The following is a 7516-nucleotide window of genomic DNA, read 5'->3' as shown; positions in this document are numbered from 1 at the left end:
GGGCATTTCAGTGTTCAATCATCTTCTACCTTTAGACCACGATAGGCAGACGTGCCTATCTGACTCTTCAGGTTTAAGAAGATTGAACAGGGGCAGCTGTCATACCCCAAAATTTGCCCTCCTATATTCAATCAAAGGTTCTTCATTACATCTCCGATAACTCAAGGCTCTAAGGTTGTCTCAAGTCATTTTCTCATATCCAAGACTAGGGTTTTGCACTTTATCAAAGGAATTTAAATTTCTAAGGTCTCAGATGGATCTCAGGGTATCTCATATGCCTAAAAGTATCTCTATGTCAATTCTCAAGCTTCTATTTCAAGGATTGCCCATTCAAGTGCTCAGATGATCAATGATCGACTATGTAAACCTAAAAGTCAACTATGGTCAGAGCATAGTCAAAGCCTCCCAATTTTGGTCAACATCAAGTATGTGAAGTATAACCATCATTTGATCAAAGATTGATCATGATTCCATTAATAGAAACTCAGAGATGAACAAATACAAAAAGGTTCAAATTAGGGTTTCTTAGGAGAAAGTCAACCCAACTTTGACTGGGCATAACTTTCACATGGAACATCAAAAATTCCCCACACAAAGCCTATTTTGAAGGAAATTGGATTCCCTACAACTTTGTCTCTCACAAGCCAGGGCTAGAAATGATTCATTTGAGAGATATAGTGAAAAAGATTACAGGTCATTTTCAGGCATCCTTCAAAAGCAGTTTTTTGTCAGAGAGGATATGATCAAGATAAAAGCTCCATTTGAAAAATATGTTCCAAAGTGGCTTGTAGAGGACACTTTGAGGTTTCCAAAAAGTATTAGAACTCCCTCATAGCTTAAAAATTGAGTGAGATATGCTTGATCAAAGTTGGGTGATTTTGGAGGACCAAATGTGAAAACAGAAGGTTCAAATTGAGAAATTTTGCAAATGGGCCTATGGTTTTATGATACAAACTTGGTCCACAAGCCATTAGCATGCCCAAAATCATTTTCCACGAAAATTAGCATTTTATTTGATTTAATATGATTTTTTTATTTCATTTTAATGATTTAATTAAGATTAAAAATCAAATATTTTGTTAGGAAATATATTTTGTTGATTTCCAATCAACATTTATGATCAAATATATCTCAATTTTCGTGGCAAACCAATTGGGAAGAGATTGATACAAGTTTGGCCAAAATAAGCAAGTTCTCATGGGAGAATAAAATCAAAGTTTCACAAATATGGCAAGATTGGATGCAAAGGCTTTGGGCTCTTTTTGTTGACCTAATTTTGTTCCCTATAAGTAGTAAACACAGGCCAATGGAATAGGGGACGGAATTTTGGCCAAAAAGACATATTCAAGAACTCAAAAATTCTTCAAGAAACTTGAAATCGGTTTCAGAGAATTAAAGCGTTTCAACAAGATTCAAAGGTTGCAAAAGCTTCTTGGAGGTACTCTGAACGTGTGTGGACACTTGCATAGCATCAACACCCCCAGATTACTCTCCCTCGAGCCAAGGTAAGTCGTTCTCAATTTTGGATCGGTTAGAACAATTCATGCGTTCTCTCTGAAATTTAAGTGTGTATTTTGGTTATTGTTGATGTTCTGAATGTTTCTGGGTGGATTAATTGGGGTTTGTATGGTCTAAGCACGAACGACCATTAGAGGCCGTGTGGAGCTCTTAGGGTTTAAATTAGGGGTTTCTTGTAGAGGTGAAATTAGGGCAAAAGAAGGGTATGGTTGAGTTCGTACGGGGTAAACGAAGGGGATGAGGGGGTCGCGCCTTGTTTATGGGCTTGTATGCACGAATCGCTGTTTTCCAGGTCTTGGTTGCTATGAAAGAAATCGTAGCAAAATCGTGGCAAATAGTTGCAGGTTTTTGTGAAACTTATGGGGAAGATGATGAGCTGTCGTTCCCTGGTTCGCCAGTTTGAAAATTGGCGCGCGTATTATGTTGCTTTTGCCAGTTTTTTTTTAATTTTAATGCAGGCGTTTCACAAACAGAATTGTGTGTTTGGTTGGTTGGTAGTGAAGCGCGCGTGTGAGGGGGAGGTCATGGGTTCGAGCCTCCCCTCACACATTTATTTTTTCTGAATTTCTCAATCATGGATCCCATGCGCCTGCTGCCATACAGATCACCATACACCCTCCAGATCTCACCTTTGGTTATCCACCCACCCAGATCCAGCGTACCCAGATTGAATGCCCATACTATATACCCTAATAGCAGCTATACATAATCCTAATCTCTATTAATTTTCAATAATTTTGATTATTTGTTTATTTAAATTAAAATATCTTTTTAATATATTATTTATTATATAATAATTATTTTTTAAATAAATGGTTATATAATAGTTATATTAAAGATTTTAATTTGTTGTTCGTGCCGATTAAATCGATTAATCGCTATGGGCAATAATAATTTTAATTAAAATGTTATTTAACTAAAAATACAATTAATTCCTATTTGGTTAAATGGTTTCGACTATCTTTTTAGTCGCGATGATTAACCTTTCTATTTTCCATACTTCAATTCATTATTCTTTTTAATCGAATCAATCGATTGCGAGGGGTAATGATACAAATTAATTATTAAAAATCATTAAAAAATATCATAATTCGTTATCAGTAATAATCAAATCAGTTGATTAAAATTGGTAACGATACAACTTCAAATCTGTTAACTATGGCGATTGGATCTATTGATCGTTGCGGTTAATAGTGCTAAATCAAACCAGGGTTGTACGCCCATATCCTAAAACACTCAAAATACACTAAAACCACATTACTACGGATTTTCATCCCTTCAAACATTGCAATGTTCATAACTACGATAAGGTAACTCAAAATACCTTCGAACATTCGCATTTCAAAACAACTTCAAAACAAATTCAAATACATTCAATTCAACTCTAAGGCGTACAATCCTGTGCCCGAACTACGTTGACTCTGATCCTCCATAAGGAGGTACGTAAGCACTTGGCAACAAGGCGAGTCCCCTTCCTCCAAATCTTAATCATGTCTTTAACCCTATTAATTGTTTGTTACCTTTCTTTATGTTTTGCCATAACCCTTATCTTTGCAATGTTAACCTTTAGGAAAGGGTTGAGGGTGCCTAACACCTTCCCTCGACCTGAATATAGTATCTTACCCTGATCTCTATACTGCGTAGGGTTTCCTATTCGCCCTTCAGAATAGGTGGCGGCTCTCTAAATTCTAATTTTTAGGCAGGTTGCTACAATGTGCACGAAATTTGCTAGGTTTTTGAGTATATTTGAGGATTAAAATAGATCCCAATCACATCTTTTATAAAATATTTGATTTTCTTTTAATTTATATGATTTTAATTCTTTTTTTAATTGAATAAAAAATCAAAATAAATCAAATTAATCATATATTTTCGTGGCAAAGATATTTTGGGCTCTTGGATACTTGGAGACCAAGACTGAATCAAAATAACTTAGGCCCATTTGCAAAAATGTTCAAATTCTTTCACATTTTTCCCTCCAAAATAACTCAACTTTGACAAGGCCTATTTCTCTAAATTTTTGAGATATGTAAGTGTTCTAGGACTTTTTAGAAACCTTAGAGAGTCCTCTAACCAGTGTCTTTGGTCTCATATCAAAATGATTTTCCATTCTCCTTATATATCCTTTTGAAAAAAGTGTCTTTTTGTTGACTTTTGAAAAGGACCTATAATGTTTTGGTCCATATCTCTCAAATGAAGCATTTTTAGACTTGGCATGTGAGACACAATTTTGTAGAGAATCAAATTTCCTTCAAAATGAGCTTTAGATGAAAAATTTCTGATGTTCCCTGTGAGAGTTATGGCTGGTCAAAGTTCAGTTGACTTTTCCTATACAAAACCCTAATTTAGAAACTTTTTGATTTGTTGATTTTTAATCTCTCCTTGATGAACCATGATCAATTCTTGATCAAATGGTGAATGATACTTCAATATGAGGATCTTGACAAAAAATCAGGAGTTTTGACTTTATTTTGACCACAGTTGACTTTTAGGTTAACTTAGTCGACTGTTGACTTTCTGAACAATTGAGTGACCAATCCTTTGAGATGAGACTTGATACTTGTCATGAGGATGATCTGAGATATATTGAGCCATATGAGATGCCTTGGAGCCATTGATTCACTGATTTTCCTTTAAATGAGCCAAACCCTAGTTTTAGAGCCTTGTATAGGAGAATGTGTCTAGGAGCTTTAGGTATTGATTTGAATTTGAGCAAGAGAAATAGTATGGGCAAATTTTGGGGTATGACAGCTGCCCCTGTTCAATTATCTTAAACCTGAAGATGTAGAGTGGTTTGTATGCCAGTCGGTATCTGAAGGTGGAAGGTGATTGAACACTAGAATACCAAGAAATTTGCCCTAGCTGAAGTAGGGACTTTTGTCGGAGATGGGCTTGGAGAAGATGTATGATGGATATAGGCTTGAAGATTCCATCCAACTTGATATACTTGAGAGTCAGAATGTGTCGTCCGTTAGACTGTTTCTGAGGAATAGACTTAGGTTGAGTCGTACGTTAGAGTGGGTCTAATTTGCATCCATAGATGTCTGGAAAACCGTGCGTTAGGTTGAATAAGTCGTGCGTTAGACTAATCTCAATTGCATCCTCAGATGTATGGAAAACCGTGCGTTAGGTTGAATAAGTCGTGCGTTAGACTAATCTCAATTGCATCCTCAGATGTCTGGAAAACCGTGCGTTGGGTTGAATAAGTCGTGCGTTAGACTAATCTCAATTGCATCCTCAGATGTCTGGAAAACCGTGCGTTAGGTTGAATAAGTCGTGCGTTAGACTAATCTCAATTGCATCCTCAGATGTCTGGAAAACCGTGCGTTAGGTTGAATAAGTCGTGCGTTAGACTAATCTCAATTACATCCTCAGATGTCTAGAAAACCGTGCGTTAGGTTGAATAAGTCGTGCGTTAGACTAATCTCAATTGCATCCTCAGATGTCTAGAAAACCATGCGTTAGGCGTTGTTTGGAATAAGATTCGAATCTTCGTACCTATCAAATATTGTTAGTACTCATGCAATGTTATGATGCATTAGCTACGAGTTTCTCAAAATAAATGAGGAGCGTGCATATGAAGTAATGTATGCGATGTATGAATATGCTTATGATTTATGATGTATGGCTATGATTTGTGCTTTTTGGAACATCTTGATTGAAGGATAGATCTTTTTGTTGTTGATCTTATCTTGGAAACACTTGACTGGGGATTTATGATTATTGCTTGGGGATGATCAGTAATCTTGATACATCCTGACTGGGGATGAGAGATATTGATAAGTTCTGTTGGGGAACTATGTCTTTTGTTGAGAGTATTGAAGATATCTTCTTAATGAATACTCTGTGGGGATTCCTTCAGATTATTGACTTTGAAGGAGGACTTCTGGATTTCCTTAGACATTGTTTCTTTGCCTTTCCTATCTAATGAACTAATAGATATTTTTATGACAGAAAAGATAGATGACAATCATGTTCATACGCATATGTTCATTCAACATTATCATTGGACGTTTGCGTATTCGAAAAAGAGAAAAATGGAAACTTGAAAGAGAGAAAGTGATTTGTATTAAGAAAGCCATGAATAGGCAAAATAAAACATATTGTGTGTTTTTCGAAAAAGGTGCAGAATAAAACAAAAGAAAAATAGCTATGTATAAATAATCCTATTGAGTTTCAATTCTGCTATTGCTATTATGTCTTCGAGCGTCTCATCCCTTGCTTGTTGGAGAAAGATGATTGAATCGATCCGAGCCCTTTGAACTTGATGTTGTAGATATATCTGATTGATGAATGATATGAACGAGACATAGTTGTACGCTTAATCCTTAACTTTTGCCTAGACCGCCCTTTCAGGTTTTCGGTCTAGCAGGATACCCTTTCTTGCCCAAGTCGCCCTTTCGGGTTTTCAACTTGACGGTGTACATTTTTTGTATATATCCCTAATTTTTGCCCAAACCCTTTTGGTTTGCCGGGATTCCCTTACTTTTGCCTAGGTACGTCGACCTAGCGGGTCGTATTTATGCGTAGTATTTTTTGACTATGTCTGCGTTCACAGGCTGTGGAAAGTCTTCTCCGTCCATAGTAGTGAGTATCATGGCTCCTCCGGAGAAGATCTTTTTTATTGCAAATGGTCCCTCATAGGTGGGAGTCCACTTGCCCCTAGGATCTCCTTGTGGTAGAATAATCCTCTTTATGACCAAGTCACCAGCCTGATAAACTTGTTGTTTGACTCTTTTGTTGAATGCCTTGATCATACGCTTCTGATACAATTGTCCATGACAAACAGCCGCAAGCCTCTTTTCGTCAATCAGATTTATCTGGTCTTGTCGAGTCTGAATCCATTCGTCTTCCTCTAGCTTTGCCTCTTTCATGATCCTTAAGGATGGAATCTAAACTTCGATTGGTAGCACGGCCTCCATGCCATAGACTAATGAGAACGGGGTTGCCCTAGTCGATGTACGTGCAGAAGTACGATAACCGTGAAGAGCAAATGGTAACATATCGTGCCAATCCTTATAAGTCACAGTCATTTTCTGTACAATCTTCTTTATGTTCTTGTTGGAGGCTTCCACAGCGCCATTCATCTTTGGTCTATATGGAGAAGAGTTGTGATGCTTGATGTTGAACTGTGTGCAGAGCTCGGTGATCATCTTGTTATTCAAATTGGTACCATTATCAGTGATAATCCTTTCGGGGATGCATACCGACATATGAGATTGTGCTTAATGAATCGAGCCACCACATTCTTGGTTACGGAAGCAAAGGAAGCAGCCTCTACCCATTTGGTAAAGTAGTCAATGGCTACAAGGATGAAGCGGTGTCCATTGTACGTGGTAGGTTTGATTTCTCCGATCATATCAATGCCCCACATTACAAAAGGCCAAGGAGCGGTCAGCACATTTAGAGGAACAGGAGGCACGTGTACTTTGTCGGTGTATATCTGACACTTGTGGCAAGTTCTTGAGTGTTGGTGACAGTCAGTTTCCATAGTGGACCAATAGTAGCCTGCTCTCAGAATCTTTTTAGCCATAGTATGTCCACTAGAATGGGTTCCAAAAGTGCCATCATGCATGTCCTCCATGATCTCTTCAGCTTCCTCCTTGTTCACACAACGAAGCAGGGTTGAATCATGGTTGCGCTTGTATAAGGTTCCATTGCTCAGAAAGAACTTGGATGCGAACCTTCTCAAGAATTTCTTGTCATTGATGGATGTCCCTTCAAGGTATTCTTGAGTCTCGAGGTATCTGTTTACTTCGTGAAACCATGGTTTCTCTTCAACCTCGTCAGTAACTATCTCGTAACAGTATGCTGGTTCGTCATATCTTTCAATAATAACTATAGGAGCCTCGTTGTCCCATCTGACCTTGAACATGGATGACATAGTAGCTAATGCGTCTGCCAGTTGATTCTCTTCTTGGGGAATATGTTCAAAAGTAATCTCTTCGAAGTGTGGAATTAAAGTAAGCACCAAATCTTTATAAGGCATAAGATTAGG

This window comes from Vicia villosa, linkage group LG3 (genome assembly GCF_029867415.1).
Source record: "Vicia villosa cultivar HV-30 ecotype Madison, WI linkage group LG3, Vvil1.0, whole genome shotgun sequence".
Taxonomy (NCBI): domain Eukaryota; kingdom Viridiplantae; phylum Streptophyta; class Magnoliopsida; order Fabales; family Fabaceae; genus Vicia; species Vicia villosa.
This window is presented reverse-complemented; position numbering follows the sequence as displayed.